This window comes from Neofelis nebulosa, chromosome 1 (assembly GCF_028018385.1).
Source record: "Neofelis nebulosa isolate mNeoNeb1 chromosome 1, mNeoNeb1.pri, whole genome shotgun sequence".
In the NCBI taxonomy this organism is placed as follows: Eukaryota; Metazoa; Chordata; class Mammalia; order Carnivora; family Felidae; genus Neofelis; species Neofelis nebulosa.
This window is the reverse complement of record NC_080782.1, coordinates 110,994,393-111,016,821: the sequence shown is the minus strand read 5'-3', so window position 1 is coordinate 111,016,821 and position 22,429 is coordinate 110,994,393. Positions and strand designations below refer to the sequence as shown.

The following is a 22,429-nucleotide window of genomic DNA, read 5'->3' as shown; positions in this document are numbered from 1 at the left end:
TTAGGACTTCAAATCTTGACAAAACTGAAGTTACTGAGTGTATTGTATCTGGGTCAGTATTCTCTATAAAAGTCTGGAGCCCTTTCTGTGTATCAGTTCAAGAGGTGGAAGTGTGGGAAATGTTCAGCTGGGTAGGATTTTCTGGCCTGTAGTAAGTACTGAAAAATACTTGTTTATTGGAAGATGCTGACTGGAGCCCAGGGGGATTATACTTCTATAATCATTATTAACCATGAAGTCTTCTTGAGTGTTGACTTTTGCTCTCTTTGATTTTTGTGCCAGTAATTACCAGTCCCTAGTTTAGAATCGTCATTGTAAGCACAAACTCCTTCCTACGTTCATAAGGAGGTACTGCTCCTTCTGTTCCTCCTTATAGTATGAGCCATTCCAGGACTTATATTTAAAGAATACCATTGCAAATTATTTTAAAGTGAAAATCATCTCGAAAGTTTTCTTTTGTGTAGAACACTGAGTTTACTTATAGTAAACTACATTTGTCTTGGACGAAGAGCTCAAAGTAACATTGTGATGGATGTCGTGGCTTCATCTAAAAGTGTGAAGGAAGGCGCACACATGCCTCGGTGGTGAACAGACAACTGCTGTAGTTTATTTTGTTCTAGTCTGTACCTGTGGCCTCTTGGCTGTAGAAAACCAACACACAGTATATTATGTCTTTGATCATCAGAGGAATATATTTTTCCCTGTTCATTTGGAACTGCGTATAGTCAAAATTTCTGAGTGCCATGAGAAGGACTGTTTTCTCTTTAGCAATTGAAGCATTTTTGCAGTGTGGAGTGAATAGATCCTGCCGTCACAGTGCATTATGTAGTTTACTGCATAGATAAGTATAATACAATTCATTCAAAACAAATATGAAATTTACTGGGGCTTTTCATGGAGATGTGGAATGTAGATATCTTTTTCTATATAACAGATGAAGTTGGTTGTAACTAACATGTGTTATGCTAGTAGAGGTCCACCTGTTAAACTTTCTGTTCTTTGTTGAGGGATAGAATATGGAGTGATACAGATACGCTAGAAAAATGAGAACTGGAATGCAGGCCACAAGCTGGTCTGTTCCAGATGAATGCAACCAAGACTAAGTAGCATCTTGTTTATCTGATAGACCAGTGTGGCTGGTCCTGCGTGCTCTCTTATGCATCTTTTCCCTCTCTCTACATGTAGTTATCAGTCATTTGGTTATAAAATAGCCAGAATGTACATCTGTATTTCAGAGCCAAAAGAGAGAATCCTTTCCACCTCATTTCTTCTCTGAGATTTCTACAGAGGGATTATGTGAGTACTGTACTGCCATTGCCTTTGACGCCCATCAACAGTGATAATCTTGAGATGTGTTTTTATTTATGATAAAGTACTTGCCTATAGTTACACAGCAGACAGTGACAAAATAAACTGGACCCTAATGGACTCAATAATTCTTTCTTTAGCGGGTTGTTTTTTTTTTTTTTTTCAGTTTACTAAAAGTGTTACACCAAAAGCAGTAAAGTTTTGATGCCTTCCTTGTAGAAAGAAATTTGATTTTTGGGGTGAGTGAGGGGAGTTAGGTAGGAAATTAAAGAGCTAATTTGCAATGAACTGAAATAGAGGGTCAGGAAATCAGGAAACCTGAGATAGACTTTTTTTTTTTTTTTTTTTTAATTTAGAGAGAGAGAGAGAGAGAGTGCATGGGCAGTGGAGAAGGGCAGAGGGAAATAGAGAATCTTAAGCGGGGCTCTTGCTGCACATGGGGGCTTGATCCCATGACCCTGGGATGATGACCTGAGCCAAAATCAAGAGTCGGATGCTCAACCAACTGAGCCACCCAGGTGCCCCTAATAGTCTTGTTTTTAAACAGCATTTTAATTATAATTTCTTTAACCTCCAAATAACTTTCCAGGTAAAGTTTCTCTGAATTCAAAGCAATGGATACAGTTCTTAATCTGAAATAAGTACAGTAAATAGTGTGTCCAATAAGTATGGACCCCCCCCCCCCGGGAAAATAATGTGCTTATTGATTGAGAATATTTTTTGAAAATCTAACTTACATACTTATTCTGTTTTTTGAAACAGCTTTAGACACTCAATATTTTGTTTGTTTTTAGGATTTTTTTCTTTCCAAGTTTCAAGCATAGTGCTATTTTAATTTATTTATTTAAAAACATTTTTTTAACATTTATTAATTTTTGAGATAGAGCATGCTCAGGAGCGGGAGAGGGCCAGAAAAAGGGAGACTGAGGATCTGAAGCAGGCTCTGTGCGCTGAGCACAGAGCCTGATACGGGGCTTGAACTCATGAGCTGTGAGATCATGACCTGAGCTGAAATCAAGAGTCCGCTGCTTAACCGACTGAGCCACCCAGGTGCCCCAGCATGGTGCTATTTTAAAATAACTCTACTGTCAGGAAGGAGGCTAGGCAACTGACCAGCAATCTCCTCCCTTTTAGATTAAAGACCTTCTGGGCTGCTTGGTGCTGCACCTTCAACTTTGGAAGGTGGGGGAATAGTGAAAGGCAAAGAGTGGGAATGGAGGCTGGTGTGGCTGGCTGGCTGGCTTTCTTTTCACTCCAGCAGCTGACTGTAGCTGTAAGTGAAATCTTGATCTTGTTTTGAGTGAGTTGAAGGCCTCGAATGGTTGATGATTCTTGCATAGCAAGTACTATTTTGATATTTCTTATTTTAATCTGGTACTTACTGATGTATAAAAACTTTTTCTTATACATACCAGTGGCTTGTGGGACTGGTTTAAGTAATACAATCACTTTATCTATTTGATCATTTTTAGGGGGGGCAGAGAGAGCGTGTGCACACACATGTGAATTGGGGAGAGAGGCAGAGAAAGAGAGAGAGAGAGAGAGAGAGAATATCTCATGCACGTTCCATGCTCAGCATGGAGCCCCACATGAGGCTTGATCCCGTGAGCCTGGGACCATGACCTGAGCTGAAATCAAGAGTTGGACGCTCAAACCACTGAGCTGTCCAGGTGCCCGTACAATCATCTTATTTAGAAAAATGAAAAAAATGATGCTAAAGTCAGTAATATTTCTGAGGAAAAACTACTACTTTAATGATACTGAAATTTGCCAGATAGGGATCAGGTTTACACTGTTAAAATGTTGTTCATGGTAAAACAGAGAATCTTTGATCTTTATTGATAAAAAGTCTTCCAAACTGATACAGAGTTTTTAGAACAAGTGTGGTAGTAAAAAGTATACGTAGCTCTGTAAGTCTAGAGAGGGAGGAGAGATTCGCAAAGAGTAAAAGAATACCACCACCCTCACACAACCTTGTGAACAGTTGCTTTACTCTCATGTAGTTGAGTATGACTTCATGAGATTACAGTGTTTAAGAAATGTTAAGATTGACAGGTGACCAGTTTGTCTTGTGATGGGCATTATTTCCCTTTTCTGGAATGAAACTCAAGTGTTGGTGGAGTGCTTTGAGTGTAGATGGTATGTTGGAACCTTTGTGTCCCCAAAGCTGCTGAAATGAATTTTAGATATCTTGAGCCACGTGTAAATGGCTTTCTTTTCATATTTTTAACACTTTAGCTCTCTACCTTGGGCAAATCTTATGAGGGAGGTCCTGCAATCATGGGGTTTGACCAGGTGGTCTGTGGCCTTTCTATCTGTCAGATGAGTGCAGTCTTTCATCCCAGATGGCGCAACACTGTGGACATGGCGCAACACACAGTTCGGCGGTGGTTGCTGTATTATGTTTAAGAAGGAAGTTACAGATTTTGAGAAAGCGTTTCATCGAAAGTGGTAAAAATAGAAGAATGTTAGTGATTAAAGGAGTTCTTCCAACCCAGTGTGCATTGCTTGGTTGTCAAGGAAATGCTTAGTTCCTTTTAAGTTTCAGACCACCTTTATAGATGCCTCCAGTGGAACTGTGACTATTTCAGGACAGCATGATGATGAGAGAAATAATACAAGGCACTGTGATTTGATAGAAAGAACATTTTCTTTGTAGTTGAGGAGATCAGTGTTTGGATTATGGTTCTAGCACTTACTAAGTTTGTGACCTGGGCAAGTTACTTAAATTCTCTAGGGCTCATTTGCATTAATTGAGGTACTTCATGTCTCATATCTAGGCCAGTGTATTGATGCTTTATCACTGTTAATGCTTTTTTCCTCTTTCATTGTTTCATGATGGAATGCACATATTTTGCACAGCACATAATGTCTCAAATAACCAGGCAGAGAAGTTTACTTGGCTCCATCATTGACAATCCACCTGCATCTCGGTTCTTTTGAGAGCCTGTTCTCAGCTCCTTTACCCCATGGGCAGAGAGGTGTGGATAACTCTTGCTAGCCTTGGTGATCATACCCGCTTACTTCCGGTTTTACAGAGAGTCTAACCTGGCTCTCTGTCTTTTGAATAGCAGTGAATACCCGAGACTGTTTGGTGCCTGGTTGGATATAATTTACTGCCAGCTCCAAATATAGAGGTTTGTAGTCACACTCAGGAGAAGTCCCTCCTCAGCCACACCACTTGGAGGGGTAGGCACAGATAGGCATAGCAGATAAGGGGAACAGGGGCACATAGCCGATAATGGGAACAGTGGCACTGGTTCCCATTGCTAAAGATGGGAAAATCGCAGGCTAAAGATGGTAAATACTTGAGAGCTGGTCTACATTTGGCATTTATATATGACATACTAATTGAGAACACATTTTATGCTTTGAAGTTGTGAAAAGTTCTGCCTACATTCTAGAGTAATGTCTATGCCCCGAGCTTGCTGTTTGTTTCAAGTACTGCATCAAGGAAACACAGAGCTCCGAGACACCTTGAGTTTATTCCCAGTATATCAGTGGACATTTCTCTTCCTGCTGCTTCTGAGTGGTTTTGCCTTTGCCTTTGTGCCTCGGTAGTTTTTTTCCCCGCTCCTTGTTTAAACAAGGATTAATACTTCCTTTAGTTGAGCTGAGGCTATTTTATTTTACATGGATTGGTGATTGTAAGTTTTTCTGAGCAGGTGTGGAGCAATGAATAGTCTTTTTAATTTCGTTTTTTGGATTTACATTTTTTTATAACCTCTTCTGTAACAAATGGTAAAGCTCCACGTCCATACTCTTTTTTAGTCAATAGTTAATGTTTCTTCCATACTTCCCAGCTGCTTATCATGGGCACAGCTGACAAAACCAGAAGAGCCTTTCCAGTAAGGTGAGCTGAGCTAGCATTTGAGTAGGACAAAAGGCTTTGGTATAGAATTAGGGCTTTGACAAAGTGAACAAATGTAAAGGCAGCTGGAAAACTTGAGTGTTGCTAATCAGGAATATATTTCGTGATTCTGAAGTTTCTAAAACATGTATACTTAAGCAAAATAATTCAACAACTTGTGGGTCAATTTTCCTGTTTTAAAATCCCTTATGTGGATTTAAAAAATGTTTTTCATACCTCTGAATGTCTTACTTTCTCAAGAAACGTTGCTAGCTCCCCTTTTTTCTTTATTTTCATATCTCAACAAAATCATGATTTACTTTTGAGCCTCTTCCTCCATTTGCTCTTGCCAGATGCCGTCTGTGCAACTTGATTATGACAGACCCCTTTATCTTTAGTTGCTAAGACTCTTTTCAAGGGAGCGTTTGCTTTTATTGTTTTATTTATGCTATTGATAGTGAGCACTGTGTAGAGTTCAAAGGGGCTTGTTCTAACTTGAGAATTTACTACTTTACTTGTAGTTGTTTGAGTATAAAACAGCTCTTCTTCAGTTGGACTGGCATTTGCGTTTGGGAGGTATCTATACTTGCCCTAAGTCAGTGAATGGGTAATATTAATAATAAGATAAAGTAAATCTGCTAGCCTCCCCACCCCTACCCCCCCCCCCCCCCCCCCCCCCCCCCCCGCCAAACAAGCCATATGTTTGCATAAGTTGCCTGAAAACCAGCGTTGTGTCCATTTCCTGTTCTCTTTCATGCCTTATGCTGGAGAAACTATGATTATGTTAATTAACATTCCTGCACTATTAAAAATAATGGAATATGCTAAATGTAGCAAATAGAAGGGGCAAGACAACACTCCTGAGATTCAAATGCAAAAGTTACGAATTAAGAAAGTGCTTTTAAAAATTAATTGGGTGCTTATAACATTCTGTACTTTAGAGCTGTAAGGCAAAAGTACTTCACATGTTTAACACTCTACAAATGTATGTAAGACTAGTTTGAATAAGTGACCAGTCAAAGCCACTCTTTGAAAAATAGAATGAAACAAAACAAAAACACCTCCCAAACTATCTTCCTTTTCCTTTTTCCCTTTGAAAGGTGTAAAGAGGGAGGGAACAGGTTTAATTTCAAAACTTTTCTTGATGAGTATAACTCTTTGAAAAACCACTGTTAGCTGAATAGCTCACCACATTCCAAAATGTTATTTAAGATGTAAGAAATACTTTAGTTTTATACTGTCTTTTGAAATTGAGAAATACTTGGGATGCTTTAGCAGTGATACTCTTGTTCCAGGAGAGAAGTTGAATTGAAATGTTCAGTGGTAAACCTGCTGGATGATGATGATGGTAATAATAGTAACAGTCATTACTATTATTGTGTGACATAATGTTTTAAGAGTTTATGTATATTAATTTATTTAAATTAAGAGCTACATAAGGAAGCTGAGGTACAGACTTTTAAGTAACTTGTCCATGGTCACATAGCTGGTACATGGCAGACCTGGAACCTGAGCCCACACAGTGGCTCAAAAAAAAATCTTTGCTCTTAACCACTTTGCTGTGTAGTGACTGAGAGGCTTTAAGTTTTCCTGAGTTAGAATTGTGGCTTTGGTATTTTGCTACTGAAAAATCTTAACAATGGGAATCTATACTGTTTATGTAGAAGTAGAAATAATTGTGAAATTGACAATTTCACAGTTGAAATTGGTAAATTCTGAATTTGGTTCTGCAGTAAGCAAAAAGACTGCCTTCAGTCTGTCTTTTGAATCATTGTAGATTATTGTTTTTTTATTCTTTGTCACTTGAAGACCCATAAATGCATTTTGGCACACTGGAACCCTTGTCCCTAAATTTATTTGGGGAAAAGAAAGGAGAGAAGAGACAAAAAATGAAGAAAGTCACCATCTGTCATTGAAACTTCGGTCTGTTCTCCTGCCCTTGAGCACACTCTGTTTGCTCTGGGGGGCCCCTCCCACTGGGTCAGCTTCCCTTCTTAGGTCGGCTCTCCTCACCTGAGACTTGTGGTACCATACTTGCATACTGAAATGGAAGTATACTTTCCTTGCAGCTTTCAGAGCTCCACATCTTAATGGAGAAGTTAGGGAAATGAAAAATCCTGTGGTGGTTCAAAGACTAAATACATTTGGGAACTGTCTTGTTGAGGAATAAAACCCAAGTTTAAGAATACGGTTTTTTCTCCTCCTCTTCCTCCTCCTCAATTAACATGTAGTGTAATAATGGTTTCAGGAATAGGACCCAGTGATTCATCACTTACATATACCGCCCAGTGCTCATTCCAACAAGTGCCCTCCTTAATGCCCCTCTCCCATTTAGCCCATCCCCCCACCCAGCACCCCACCAGCAACTCTCGGTTTGTTCTCTGTGTTTTAAGAGTCTCTTATGGTTTGTCTCCTTCTCTGTTTTTATGTTATTTTTGCTTCCCTTCCTTATGTCATCTGTTTTGTTTCTTAAATTACACATATGAGTGAAATCGTATGACATTTGTCTTTCTCTGATTGATTTTGCTTAGCATGATACCCTCTGGTTCCATCCGCATTGTTGAAGATACCAAGATTTCATTCTTTTTGATTGCCAAGTTATAGTCCATTGTGTGTGTGTGTGTGTGTGTGTGTGTGTTTGTGTGTGTGTGTGTGTGTGTGTGTGTGTGTGTGTGTATACACACACAGCACATCTTCTTTATCCATTCATCAGTCGATGGACATTTGGGATCTTTCCATACTTTGGCTATTGTCGATAGTGCTGCTATAAACATGGGGGTACATGTGCCTCTTCGAATCAGCACTCCTGTATCCTTTGGATAAATACCTAGTAATGCAGTTGCTGGGTTGAAGGGTAGTTTTATTTTGAATTTTTTGAGGAACCTCCATACTGGTGCAGAATGACTACACCAGTTTGCATTCCCACCAGCGGTGCAAAAGAGATCCTCTTTCTCTACATCCTCGCTGACATCTGTTGTTGCTTGAGTTGCTAATGGTAGCCATTCTGACCAGTGTGAGGTGGGATCTCATTGTGGTTTTGATTTGTATTTCTCTGATGATGAGTGATGTTGAGCATCTTTTCATATGTCCGTTAGTCATCTGGATGTCTTCTTTAGAAAAGTGTCTATTAATGTCTTTTGCCCATTTCTTCACTGGATTACTTGTTTTTTTGGTGTTGAGTTTGATAAGTTCTTTATAGGTTTTGGATACTAACCCTCCATCTGATAGGTCATCTGCAGATATCATCTAACATTCCGTGGGTTGCTTTTTAGTTTTGTTGTTACCTTTGCTATACGGAAGCTTTTTATCTTGATGAAGCCTTAGTAGTTCATTTTTACTTTTGTTTCCCTTGCTTCCAGAGACATGTCAAGTAAGACGTTTCTGCGGCCAAGGTCAGAGAGGTTGTTGCCTGTTTTCTCCTCTAGGATTTTGATGGCTTCCTGTTTTTGTTTAGGTCTTACATCCATTTTGTGTTTATTTTTGTGTATGGTGTAAGAAAGTGATCCACTTTGATTCTTATGCATGTCGCTGTCCAGTTTTCTCAACACCATTTGCTGAAGAGACTGTCTTTTTTCTTTGGATATTCTTTGTCAAATATTAGTTGGCCATACGTTTGTGGGTCCATTTCTGGGTTCTCCATTCTGTTCCACTTATCTATGTATCTGTTTTTGTGCCAGTACCATACCGTCTTGATGATTACGGCTTTGTAATAGAGCTTGAAGTCTGGAATTGCGATGCCTCCAGCTTTGGTTTTCTTTTTCAGGATTGCTTTGGCTATTTGGGGTCTTTTCTGGTTCCATACAAATTTTAGGACTGTTTTCGTTCTGGCTTTGTGAAGAATGCTCGTGTTATTTTGGTAGGGATCGCATTGACTATGTCGATTGTTTTGGGTAGTATCTACATTTTAACAGTATTTGTTCTTCCAATCCATGAGCATGGAATGTTTTTTTCATTTTTTTCATGTCTTCAGTTTCTTTCATAAGCTTTCTGTAGTTTTCAGTGTGTAGATTTTTCACCTCTTTGGTTAGGTTAGAATATAGATTTGACATTACAAATCCATTTTGTGTCTGTCTGTTCTGTGTCTGTGTTGGTCTTCCATGCAGCTATCAGCGTTGTCATCAGAAGTTACAGCAGGCCACAGATGTATCTTGATGAGGACATGCTGGGTTGAGAATAGCCACATGCTGTATATATACTAGTCTTGATGTACAAAAGGTGCATGCAGTGTTTGATTTGGAAACCACAAAGAAACCAAGTCCCTTGGCCAATCTGGGGGATTTTTTTTGTAATGAGAATGTGTCATTAATCATATTTCTTGAGGGCATCTGCAGCATGAGGCAGAGTTGAATTTTTCTTTCTTTTTTTCTTTTTCTTTCATCTCATTTGCTACAAAGTTCCCATTCCTCTTCATCTTCTTTTTCTCTCTCCTTTCCTTGACTCTGTTGGCCAGCCTGCCTGCCTGCCAGTCTGCCTGTCTACTTATAGGATGTCCTGCCTTCCCAGATGAATTCATTTCATTGGGAAGCTAGTCTGGTACAATGAAGAGAGTAGGGCATTTCATAATTGTTTATTGTATTTATTTTCAAAAGTATTTTTTTTTCATCAAGGGCTAATAATTTTGACAAGGAAGTTTGCTATAATTAACATTTCTTTATCCTCTTATGCCTTTCATAAAAGGGAAAATTATTAGAATTCAGAAAGAATGTGACCATCATTGTGCCCAACTCTCAATTGTTTTTTTAGCTCACATACCTTCAGATACCTTATACCTCTCCCTTATTAAACCTGTGCTTATAAGAAAGTAATATTTTTTGTGTCTTTCACAATTCTTTTCTACATGAGGTGGAAAGTCCTATTTCTCTGTGCTCCTCTCCTCCACTTTTGTCGTTGCCCTTTGTTTTGGAGAGCCTACATGCGATAACGTTTAAAATCAAATTTTTTTAAACGTTTATTCATCTTTGAGAGACAGAGAGAGACAGAGCATGAGCGGGGAAGGGACAGAGAGAGGGAGACACAGAATCTGAAGCAGGTTCCAGGCTCTGAGCTGTCAGCACAGAGCCCAACGCATGGCTCAAACTCACGAACCGCAAGATCATGACCTGAGGTGAAGTCAGGCACTTAACCGACTCAGCCACCCAGGTGCCTCATTGATAACATTTTTATAAATGAGCACTGTCAGTTGGCTAGTGATCTCCAAAGTGGTATAGTTGATCCTTAACAACATGGGTTCGTATTGTGTGGGTCCAGTTATACATGGATGTTTTTCAATAGATACGCTGGAAAATTTTTGGAGATTTGTGACAATTTCAGAAAACTCCAGATAAACTGCATAGCTTAGAAATATTAAAAAAAAGAGAAAAGTATGTCATGAATACATGGAATATATGTAGATATTTGTCTGTTTTATCATTTACTGCCATAAAATATACACAAATCTATTATAACAGTTAAAACTTATCAAAGCTTATGCACACATCCAACAGACTGTATGTGACATCACTCACAGTTGAGATATGTAAACGTAAAGATGCATTATTAAATCCTAGCCACAGAAAATTAACTGTAGTACATACTATACTACAGTAATAATTTTGTAGGCCCTTCTTGTTGCCACTGTACTGAGCTCAAGCATTGCAAGTATCTGGTTAAAGCACCGTGTAACACTGATTTTCTTGTGAGCAGTTTGTCTTTATGGTAAATTGTGTATCACGGTGAAAAGTTCTTTCGTGCGGTTCTCATGTACTTTTCACTGTGTTTAGTGCAATACTGTAAACCTTGAATGACAGCAGGGGCCCCACACAAAGTGCACTAGTGATGCTGGAAGTGCTCCCAAGAAGCAGAGAAAAGTCCTGACATTAGAAGAAAACATGGAATTTCTTGACATCTACCATAGATTGAGGTCTTCACCTGTTGTTGCCCACCATTTCAGGATAAATGAATCCAGCATAAGGACCACTGTAAAAAAAGAAAAGGAAATTTTGTGAAGCTGTTGCTGCAACTGTGCCATAGGTGCAAAAACCTTGTACTTTCTGCAAAATACTTTTTCATCTCATTTTGAACATGCAGTTTTTATGTAGGTGAGGATTGCTGCGAGAAAGACATTCCTATAGACTCTTCAAGTGATTTGAAAAGGTGAAGTCATCATATGACCATATGAAAGTAAAGGACCTAAAGCTGGAGAATATCCCATGCCAGCAAAGGATGGTTTGATAATTTTAGGAAGAGGTTTGGCTTAAAAATGTCAAGATACCTGGAGAAACAGTTTCTGCTGACCAGGGGGTAGCAGACGAGTTCCCATACCCAACATTAAGAAAAGCACTGAGGTGAAAGGATATCTGCCTGAATAGGTTTTTAATGCAGACAAAAGTGCCCTATTCTGGAAAAGAAAATGCCTCAGAGGACATTTACCTAGTAAGGAAGAGAAGTGAGCACCAGGATATAAGGCAGGAAGGGATAGGCTAAATCTAGTGTTTTGTGGAAATGAAGTCAAATTTATCATCAGGACTGCTCTCATCTATAAAGCTGCTAACTCCTTGGCCTTGAAGGGAAGATAAACACCAGCTGCCAGTCTTTTGATTGTACAACAAGAAGGCCTGGACAGTGAGAACCCTTTTTCTGTACTGGTTCCATCGATGCTTTGTCCTTAAAGTCAGGAAGTACCTTGACAGTAAGGGACTCCTTTTTAAAGTTCTTTTGATATTGGCCAGGGCCCCTGGCCACCCAGAACCCCATGAGTTCAGCACTGAATGCATCAAAGTTGTCTACTTGCCCCCAAACACGGTGTCTCTGATTCAGCCTCTAGATCCAGGGAGTCATGAGGACCTTTAAGTCTCGTTACACATGATCCTTTATGGAAAGGATTGTCAATGCTGTGGAAGAGAACCCTAAGAGAGAGAGAACATCATGAAAGTCTGGAAGGATTACATCATTGAAGATGCTATCATTGTTTTAGAAAAAGCAGTGAAAGCCATCAAGCCCAAAACAATAAATTCCTGCTGGAGAGACCTCTGTCCAGATGTTGTGCATGACTTCCAAAGTTTACAACAGAGTCAGTTAAGGAAATTATGACAGAGATTGTGTGTATGGCCAAAAAAGTGGGGGCAAAGGGTTTTAAGGTAGGGAGCTTGAAGAAATTCGAGAGCTAATCGACAGCACGCTAGAGGAACAAACAGAAGATGGCTTGATGGAGATGAGTGCTTCTAAACCAGTGCCAGATGATGAGAAAGAAGACCTAGAAGAAGCAGTGCCAGAAAACAAATTGACATTAAACCATAGTACAGAAGAGTTCTGATTATTCAAGACTGCCTTGACTTCCTTTATGACACAGGCCCTTCTATTTTACAGGCGCTGAAATGAAAACAAATGGCAATACCGTATAGAAACATTTTTAGAGAAATGAAAAAGCAAAGCCAGAAATTATAATGTTTTGCCGTGAAGTGACACTGAGTGTGCCTGTCTCTCCTGCCCTCCCCCCCCCCCCCCCCCCCACCTCTTCTATCCCTGAGACAGCAAGACCAACCTGTTTTCTTCCTCTTTCTAGCCTGCTCAACAGGAAGATGATTTCTCTATTATGGCAGATAGATGTAAAGCAACACTTGGTGGTTGTGTCCAGGCTAGTTACATACATGCAAGTACTTGCTTTTTTCTCCCTTTTCTTTTATTCTCTAAACCAGTGTTTGAGATGTATGTGCCTATACTGGAGTCTGTTTTTCAAAAATAATTTTGTTCTCATTATATATAAGATCTTTGATCCTGTAGAGCATTCAGACAATATAGAAAATTGTGAGGAAGCAAAAATCACGGTTAACAGTTTAGTAATTCCAGATTGATCACTGTCGACAGTTTGGTAATTTGCATGCATGGGTGTCCATGTGCACATAACACGAACATACACATGTGTACACTCTTGTGTCATGAGTGAACTTCTATAACACATGCCATTTACCAGTCTTAATTTTTTACTTAATACTTTGTTGTGGCTTTTTTCTCGTGCTAATGAGTATCATATTTTAAAATGACTGAATTGTGTTTCACTTGATGTATATATCATAATCTATTTCTCAGTACCCTTTTGATAGGTGTTTAGTTTTCAGTTTTTCACTATTGGGAGCAATGCTACCCTAAGCATAGTGGCATATTCCTCTTGTCCGCTTGTATTTTGGGGGCAAATTTCTGTAAATAGAAATACTAATATAATTTTATTTTAAATATAATTATACTTTGTGGCAATATATTAAAAAGTATATAATTTTGTATGGTCAGCAGTTCTGGAAAGCTGACAATTTTCCCTTTTAAGAATCTGACCTGTGCTCTTTTAGACTGAATGTAGTTATTAGCATCCACATATATAGGGCCAAAATGGTCCAGATTGCTGGTTTTGGGGGCTTGGGGGTCTGCATTTTTATAGATTTATTTTTGTCTTCCTTATAAAACTCTTTTCTCAAACCTGCTGCTTTTAACCTGTAGGGAACTTGGAAACAAGATAAATAACTTTATTATATGATATATAAAATTAAATCAAGTAGCCCCTGAGTCAAAATCTATGGAGTGTTCTAGTTATAGAGGTAGGATAAAGTTGTTGACTGGTTGAATTTAGGAAATATAAGGACTATTTCCATTTTGGGGGCTGTTTATTTTATGTCCACGTTCTGTTGTATTGAATTATTTCTACTACAAAGCAGCAATTTATTGCTGAATGTAGGAGACAAGGCTGTATGAATTGAGATAAAAGGTAAGCTTTTATGATTAGGAAATTCCCTTCCTTCAGGTGGGTGGAAATGCCGATGGAGTGTTTGCCTCCTCGTTCCTTCTCTGCCTGGCATTGCCTACTTGTGCTCTTCACTGGGGAAAGTGTATCTTTGTCTCTGGGCATGCTCTCGAGGCTGCTGACACCCTCGGTGCCTTCTCCAAGGCTGGTCATGAGGGAGTCAGCCAGGATCTGACTGCTTGGGCTCTGGCAACCCCTGTGTGGGAACAGTTTTCTGGGATAGATGAGCCCTGGGCAACTGAGCAGTGCCAGTCTTCCTTCCATTATTGCCTGATTTGTGCTGCCAGCACTGGTGTGTATTAGGAGTGCAAAACTGAGTCAGACCCCTTCCTCCTCTTCTGGGAGCTCACCTTGTGGAAAGTAAGATAACCTCAAAGCATGTAGCTTGATAGATGGCACACCAAGTACCCTCTGAGTGGTGTGTTTGAGAGGGGAGTTATCAGTTCTTTCTGAGGAAGAAAGGCTGCAAAGGCTTCCAGAAGAGACGGGGAAACTTGTACCCAGAGGTGGAAAATGAGAAGAGTTGGAGGGGGAAGGTTGTTAGGAGGGGGAAAGGCGGGGTGAGAGTTGGGGGTATGGAGATACACTCATTCTAGGCAGCAGGTAAAGCTTGTGCAAAAATGTGGAGATAGGAAACAGTTACACCTCTTTTGTGATTCACATTCTGCACAGCTTTCATGGCTGGCACGCTAAGTGTTGGAGGAGAGGGGGATGCTTGAAGAGGAGATGGTAGAGACCATAGTGGGCCTTGTGTGCTGTGATGAAGAGTTGGACTTGATCTTTTAGTGATAGTGGGGCATCATCACAAAGCTTTAATTAGCCCTGTGCCTTGATTCATGGGCACATTCATGAGCAGCAAATGAAAACCTATTGTGCTCATTTCATGGAGTGATAAAAATCCCATTTATGAGTTAGGGGATGTGCTAAACATTAGTACTAGAGGGAGTACATTTATAATGTGACTCATTCCCTCAGCAAGGCTTTCAGGGTCTGTAAAGTAAGCAGAAAGACTCCTTTAATAAAGGGACGCCATTTCAGACAGGTGGTATAACTGCTTAGTGCTGAGAAAACTTATGTCCAGGCAGTCCAACCTGGTGTATAGATACAGGTTTGGGGGATGGCACAGGGTGTGTCCTTACCCAGCCTTGCCTGACAGCCCGACACAGGACAGACGGCAGGCTATGCAAAGAGGAACAGTCTTTGTGCAGTGCAGAAAAAGACTGCTGTGCATTGATTTTTTTCCCCCCCATTTCATACCTGCACACAAATATGGATCTGTCAGGGTGTCATCTCTGAATACTGAGTTAAGCAATATCAGAGTTAAGATAAAAATCAGTGGTTTAATTGATGAAATGAGCATAGGGCTAGACATGTAATAGCTCGATAAATACTTAATTGATTTTTTAAAAAAACCTGACTTTAAAACAAAATGGATTTTCAAAAACTGAAAAACACTTGGTTAAAAAATTTTAAAAATGTATCAGAAGAGATTAGGACTTAGAATTTCTAGTATATAAATTAAGACATTTTATTCACTTGATCTTTTAAGCAGAGTTTTTAAGTAAGACACAGTAGGCCATGGACTGTATTCATAGTCTGATATTAAAGTGTACTTAGAGAATTTATTCCTTTATAAATTATTCAAATGGAGTAAATAAGCAGGATTTACGGGGGGAGGGCAGTCAGTGGGCTGTTGACTTGAATATCTTACTAAGCTTTAAAGATGTTTTCTTGAGGGGCAGATGTTGGTTTGAGGAATTCTCAATCAGTGTATTGGCTTGGAAGTGAAAGAATCTGGAAAGCTTGTGCTTCTTTACAAATCTCCTGCGTATACTGAGATCAGAAGGTACAGTCTGGTGTGTGGAGGCAGATGTGATTTTGGCAGCGTGGATCCAGAAGGTTGGGTTTCCACTTATGTCTCACCACTTCGAGCACTGTGCCCTAGATGTCTTATTTACCTCTATCACTTCCATCTTCTTTTGCAGACTTATCCCTGTAACACCTCTACCTCCTAATTGTACAGATTTTTTGTGAGAATTGAATGTGCTCATTCTAATGTGAATGAAACATTTTATTTAGCTTGCAAAATACTTTACCGATGTAAGATGGCAGTATGAGGTGTCAGAAAAGTTTTGTTTTTAGTGGCATAGCGTTTTTAAAAAATGTTTGTTTATTTTTGAGAGCACAGAGACAGAATGCGAGTGGGTTAGGGGCAGAGAGAGAGGGAGACACAGAATCTGCAACAGGCTCCAGACTCTGAGCTGTCAGCACAGAGCCCGACGCGGGGCTCGAGCTCACAAGCTGTGAGATCGTGACCTGAGCCGAAGTCAGTCACTCAACAAACTGAACCACCCAGTCGCCCCAAGCATAGCATATTTTAACTTCAGTTTAGCTTGGTTTAAGTAAAGAAAAGGGCAGAAATCTACATTCATCAATGCACTAATTAGACATTTTTAAATGTAAGTTTTTGGTCATAATTTCTACATGCTGCTGAAGAAAAATATTCAGAAAACACATGGTTTTTTGGAGAGTGGGTTTAGGTTTAAATGACTGATCCTTCTGATGTCTTTTAAATATTCATTATTAAATTTTTGAACTGGACATAGTTAATCTCTTGGGAGCATTTTACATACAGTGCCTTGTTAAAGTTGCAAGATACAAAATATGCAAAAATCTGTTGCATTTCTATGTACTAATGAACTATCAGAGAAGTTAATAAAATTATCCCTTTTATACTTGCATCAAAAATAATAAAATACCCAGGAATAAATTTACTACTAACAAAATTTGATTAGTCAAATTCACTTTGAGTGTTATATTAGGGAATCAGTGAAATGCTCTGGGGGGTGGCAATTGTGGCTGAATCCACATTTCAGGAAAAAAATGACAGTTTGTTTTGTTGGTCTGCGCGTGCAGTGAATCCTCAGCCTCGCAGCAGGGGCCCTCTGGGGATGTTGGCATGCACAGCCCATCAGTGACAGCCAAGCTGTCAGGAGGTGACTTCTGAAGGGGAATAGAGTTCTTGCTGCTGCCTGTATTCCAAGTGTATAGAGTGGGCTGTAGGATCCCAATCCTAAAGAGAAGAAATTTGATTCCAGTGCTTAGCACACAAAGCAATGAGAAATTTAATCATTATTAATGTAACTATCAGAGGCTTACCTTCATAATAAAGGAAGTTCGTTTTCATACCTACATTTAGTCCCTCCTGCTGCCATTAATGTTTCTGGTTACAAAATCTCATCTCAGCAGTGTTTCCAAGAATGGCACTTTGTGCCCTGTGGTCCCTTCTGTCATCTGGTCCCTGTGAAACCCTTGAATAAACAAACTCAGGACCCCCTCCTTGCTGTGGTTCCAGTTGTTGCTTGGAGTCTACAGGATCACTCTCCTTGTGCAAGTAAGTAGGCAGGCAGCACTGTAAAGTGGTGAAATTTGTAGACTTGGAGTTTGGAGTTTGAAGCATGGCCATTACACTTAGTAGCTCTTGACCTTGGGCAAGTAAGTTAATCTCTTGGAGCCTTGTTTTCTTCATTTACAACACGGGGATAATATTTGCCTTATCAATAGGCCATAAAGTACTTAGCATAGCATCTGGCACCTGGTGAGCCTTAGCAGAGGTTCATTAAGATTGTGTTTTTATGATTAAACCAAGCATTGTGTGATTGCAATTCTGAGAATAATTTTCTGGGAGTTAGGGAACAAACTGAATTTGTGGACTATTGTTACTAGGGTTCCTGTTAGTGCGAAAAGGAAGGATGGCTTTGGGTCATATGGCTGAATGGCAGTTCAGGGAGTGAAGAGGAGCGAGTTTTATGGCTCTTTAAAAAGTCAGTCAGCATCTATTATTTGAAAATGTATTTTGATTGGAAACACTGAGTTTGATTGTGAATTTAAATCCTTTTATGTGACTGGAGTGAGAAAATTATTCACGCTGGCAGTTTCTCTTACACACTGAAATCTGTTTCTTTGCCGGTGCAGATTTCATTTCTGTCTTTTTGACTGAGGAGGAAAAATAAGATCCTCTTTTGCCTTTTCTAGAATCTATCAATACTTACTGAATTAGGTGAAAGGTTTGAGCCATTCCTCTTTGTAGGCCTGAAGGACCTGAATCCTCAGTGCAAAGCTCTCAGAGCTGAATTTTTAGTAGAAGAAGGTGTATGATATCTGTGTACGTGAAGGATTGGTGTTTCTTGAGCTATCAGAGTAACTTTGAACTGTATGTAAGGAAGTGAGAAACAAACAAAATCACTTATCCCATGGGTTCTTCCAACTCCTCCTTCTCAAGTATGAATCATCTCTGAGGAAGACAAGGGTCAAAGTGGCCTGATATGTGGAAGAAGAGCAGGAACAAGATGGAACAGGATATGAAGAGTGTGGATCTGGGAGCCCGGAATGCTGGCTTCTGGTTCTGGGTTTGCTAATATATGATTGTGATACTTGAGAAAGGTAGTCTGCTGGTTTTGGCTTCAATTTTTTTTTTCTTTTCTTTTTTTTTTTCTTTTTTTTTTGTCTCTTACCGTTCAAGGGCTGTAGGTGATCTCCAGGCTCTTGGGTTGGAAGTAGCTTATGCAGCCTTCCATAAGAGCACAGGTAGACAGCCTTGAAGCACTCTTGGCAGGTCATTATTCTGTCTCTATTGGCTGTTTCATTCAGCCTCAGCTTCCCTTCCCTTCTAGAGATGGGGAACTCTTTGTTTTCAGTGCAGCTTTGAACAGCTTAATATTGAGGAGCTTTTCATGGTGTGTAGATTCCTAGCCTTCCCATAGTCCTAATTATATCTTCCATCTTTCACGCAACAGGTCTTCAGATATTGAACGAGTGTCAGGTTAATTTTTTCCAGGTTATGCTGCCGAAGCTCTAACCATTGCTCTTTGATGTATTTCAGAACTTCAATATCATGCTAACTTTTCTGAAATATCTCAGGTTTTCACTGCCACTTTTAAAATGTGACCCTTGGAGAAGCATATCCAGTACTTTAGCTAGGATGTGACTAGCACAGTGCATGCTAAGAATGTTTGGAAACTGTAATTTAATGAGAATAGCCCAAGTTGATGTTTTTGTTGGTTTATTTTATAGACAGATTTCTGCTATGTTGAGCATGTAGCTCTCATCCTTGGAGTTGTCTTTCACATGAATTGCTCACAGGTAAGGCCTTATTTTGTAGATGAACAGCTTATGTTTTAGCTCTAGGGCAGTACTTTATATTTAATTCTTTTTTCTTGTGAATTGTTTTATACTTGTTCCTTGCTCCTGACTGCTGAGTTTTCTGACCTTTCCGTCTGTCCTGGATATTAGGGAGTCCCACAGGTTGTGTTCTCCTCATTTCTCCTCTCTGATACTGCCCCTGAGTCCATCCCAGGTAGTTGATGAAAATGTTGACCAAGGCAAAGCCAAGTGGAGACTCTTGTGGCAGAGAACCAGCATCTTTCTTTGTTCTTTACATTTAATGTGTGGGGAACCATCATAGTGGTTCCAGGCTCTTACCAGCAATATGTTTTTAATCATAGCTGGATGTAATTTGTCTTGTTTTGAAGCCTTCAGTTCAAACAGGCTTCTCAGTAAGTTATCATCTGTCTTGAAAATTCTGTATTTGTAAGTTTCTGTTTTCGTGTGCATTTGGACTGCTGGTGCCAGCTCTTTGCCAGTTCTTGTGTTCTACTTAGGTGAGCCTTTCCTTATGTGATCTCCAATAATATTGCCCACTAGTCCCCATCTTGTGTTTTTCTTGGTGCTCTCAGTCTTCCTATGGCTTCCTGACCTCTGGAATGCCCAGAACTGAGTACTGAATTGCCTTGTGGGCCAATAGAAGGAGGAAATGTCCTATGTTAAGAAGGTTTCTGATCTTTTTTCCAGAGGTACTACTACATATATACCTTAGAGTTTTTCAAAAGACTATAACTTTAGACAGTTTAAATTTATCCTCCAGGGGTAGAAGGAGAAATTGGAAAAAAACATTCCAGGAGTCTTTTTTTTTTTTTTTTATGTTTATTTATTTAGAGAGAGACTGAGAGGGAGAGAACATATGAGTGTGCACGTGAATGCACATGAGCATAAGCAGGGGAGGAGCAGAGAGAGAGAGAGAGAGATTGAGAATGGGAATCCTGAATCCCAAGCAGGCTCCATGCTCATGTGGAGCCTGACACCGGGCTTGATCTCATGATCGTGAGATCATGACCTGAACCAAAATCAGGAGTTGGATGCTTAACCAACTGAGCCACTCAGTTGTCCCTAGAAGTCTTGTAAAGAGGGGGCAAAATTTAAGAAACTATCTCCTCTTATTTTATCACTCTTACAATGTCCTTTATGGAACATGTGTATCCCAAGTAATGGTAGCAGTTAGATATTTCTGTGTTTGAGGTTCTCTTTAGTGTAAAGTATTAAGCAGTAATAGAGCACACATACTGTGGAATGAAAGGACCTTATTTGTAAGGATTAGAAAAGATGAATTGTACCGTAAAAGGTAGAAGAACATTTGGAATGGAAGACTAACCTGTGAGAATGATTTTGAACATGGACCTATAAATGCTTGGAATTTTGATGTACTTAATTATTAATGAGAACTTTTAAAACTACAGAATTTTGCATTGAGTCACTCATTATCATTGGAATTTTGCCTTGTTTAGATTTGGCTTCCAACTTATATAAAGGCTTTAATTACTTGAAGTAAGTCAGACTTTTGCAGCATGGATTCCAGGAACAGTATATAGAAGAATTTCCATTAATATGGGAAATACTGTGTCTAGAAGCTCTTCAAATGAAGGAGTCTTTAACGATTAACTTTCTGTGGAGAACAAGATGCTGTATGGTTTCTAGATTACAGTGCTGTAGGGGTACATGTGGAAATTAGAACTCTAATGGGATTCAATTTTATTAAATACATAAGGTTTTGCACCTTAAAGGTTAAGTATCCAGTTGCACTCAACTTAGGAAATTCAAAGTTATTATTCTCAAAATAACTGTTACTTTGTCCCCATGGGCAGATTTTGAATTTGCATTGTTGAGCATAATGTATAATTTATACTTCAATATATACAGTTGAGTCTTATATCTAAATGAGTGAAAGAAATTAACTTCATTTCTGTATATATTGTAACTGGGCAACATTCATTAACCAATAGTGATTTGAACATATACTATGTGATAGGGCCTAGGGATATAGAAATGAACAAATAAAACAGAATCCTTGCTTTTATGTTGTACACTTAGGTAATATGGGGGAAATGCATGTATCTGTGATTTTGTGATAAAATTAAGGGAGTAATTGTGCATTGCACTAAGAATAATATGTTGTCTACAAATGATGTTATTTGCCAAGTTTACACATCTGACATAGAAGAAACAAAGATTTTGGACTCCATTGAGGACACAAGTCTTTGGTGTCCTTGAGGTAACTCTGGTTCTTAAAGACTATCTTGAAACCGTCGGCTGGATTTACTTAAAAAAACCCATTCAATTTAGGCAGTAACTAAAGATGGAGTGATTATTCACTGGGACACTTTTCATATTACCAAAAAATTTAGAATTTATAGCGTTCAGAACTCTTGGGGCTGTTGAATTTATGTTATTGTTTAGAAAAATAAAACATAAAAATAAAAATAAAAATAAAATGGAAAAATAAAAAAAATGGAAAAAGGCTTGGAGTTTCTAAACCATGTGACTTGTGGTCAGTCCCATTTCTCTTGATACAGAGCAGGGAGCTGTTCTCAACAGGACCATTCTAATCTGTGTGCAGTTGGCAGCTTCGGATTTTCACAGACTAACAAGTAAGACCGCTAGAGGCCTATACCTCCTTTAGTTGTTGCAGGGGTGCATCATCACATGGACGAGGTGGGAAAAGGAACACTTTGTCTCCAGGCTTAGGAAGTAGGCTTGGAAAAGGAAAGAGAATGTTTTGAATAAAATCAGAAGGGAAATTATGCATGTCAAACACGAGTCTGGAATCATACAGAGTAATGGATACTCAGACTCTGCATGGGAGTTGAAAACTTTTTTTTGGCTAGTATATATTTTTGTCCCAAAAGGAAGCAGTTTTTAATGCTCTGTTCATAGCTTGCAATCTTATGAGCTTCCTGGTATTTAAGTAATATTTTTGACAGTGAAAGCAATTAAATCATTTGGAAATCATTCAGCCCCTGAAGTGTATTTTCTAATTTCTTCCCCTGGAGAGCACTAGCTGTAGTCTTTGCTAAGAGATGAATTAGGCCCCCTCATACAGTCTTTTTAAGAGCCATCTTAGGAGGTTTGAAAAGTTACTTTTTATACCATAGGGTAAAACCCCCTCCCTCCCCTTTCCTATCAGTTGAATTCTTAAAATGATTACATTTTCTTCTTGTTCCCTAGGACTAAATTTTTAAGCAAATAATGGCATAAGTTGAGGCAGATGGAAAACCTCAAAGGGCTTCCAGCACCTTCCTGAATTATTGTTGCCAGCGCCTTTAAGCCATGGCTACCACCCCACAAGGAGAACCCTTGTCCCTGTTCTGCTATCTTTGGTTCAAATTTGCTGT

The 22,429-nt window shown here is 39.2% G+C and overlaps 1 protein-coding gene across 3 annotated transcripts in view; it reads left to right on the top strand.

Moving 5' to 3' along the window:
- The window catches only part of ZSWIM6 (zinc finger SWIM-type containing 6), a 196,132-nt gene that overhangs the window by 43,953 nt on the left and 129,750 nt on the right, over window positions 1–22,429 (top strand). The window contains exons 1-2 of one of the 3 annotated variants that reach the window (XM_058731683.1): window positions 15,371–17,319; window positions 18,999–19,067. The exons of 1 other annotated variant lie outside the window; for it this stretch is intronic. The gene's annotated coding sequence lies outside the window, so the exon portion shown is untranslated. Of the gene's footprint in view, window positions 1–15,370; window positions 17,320–18,437; window positions 19,068–22,429 lie in introns of those variants that run through there. One more of the 3 variants, XM_058731674.1, reaches the window with a different exon arrangement.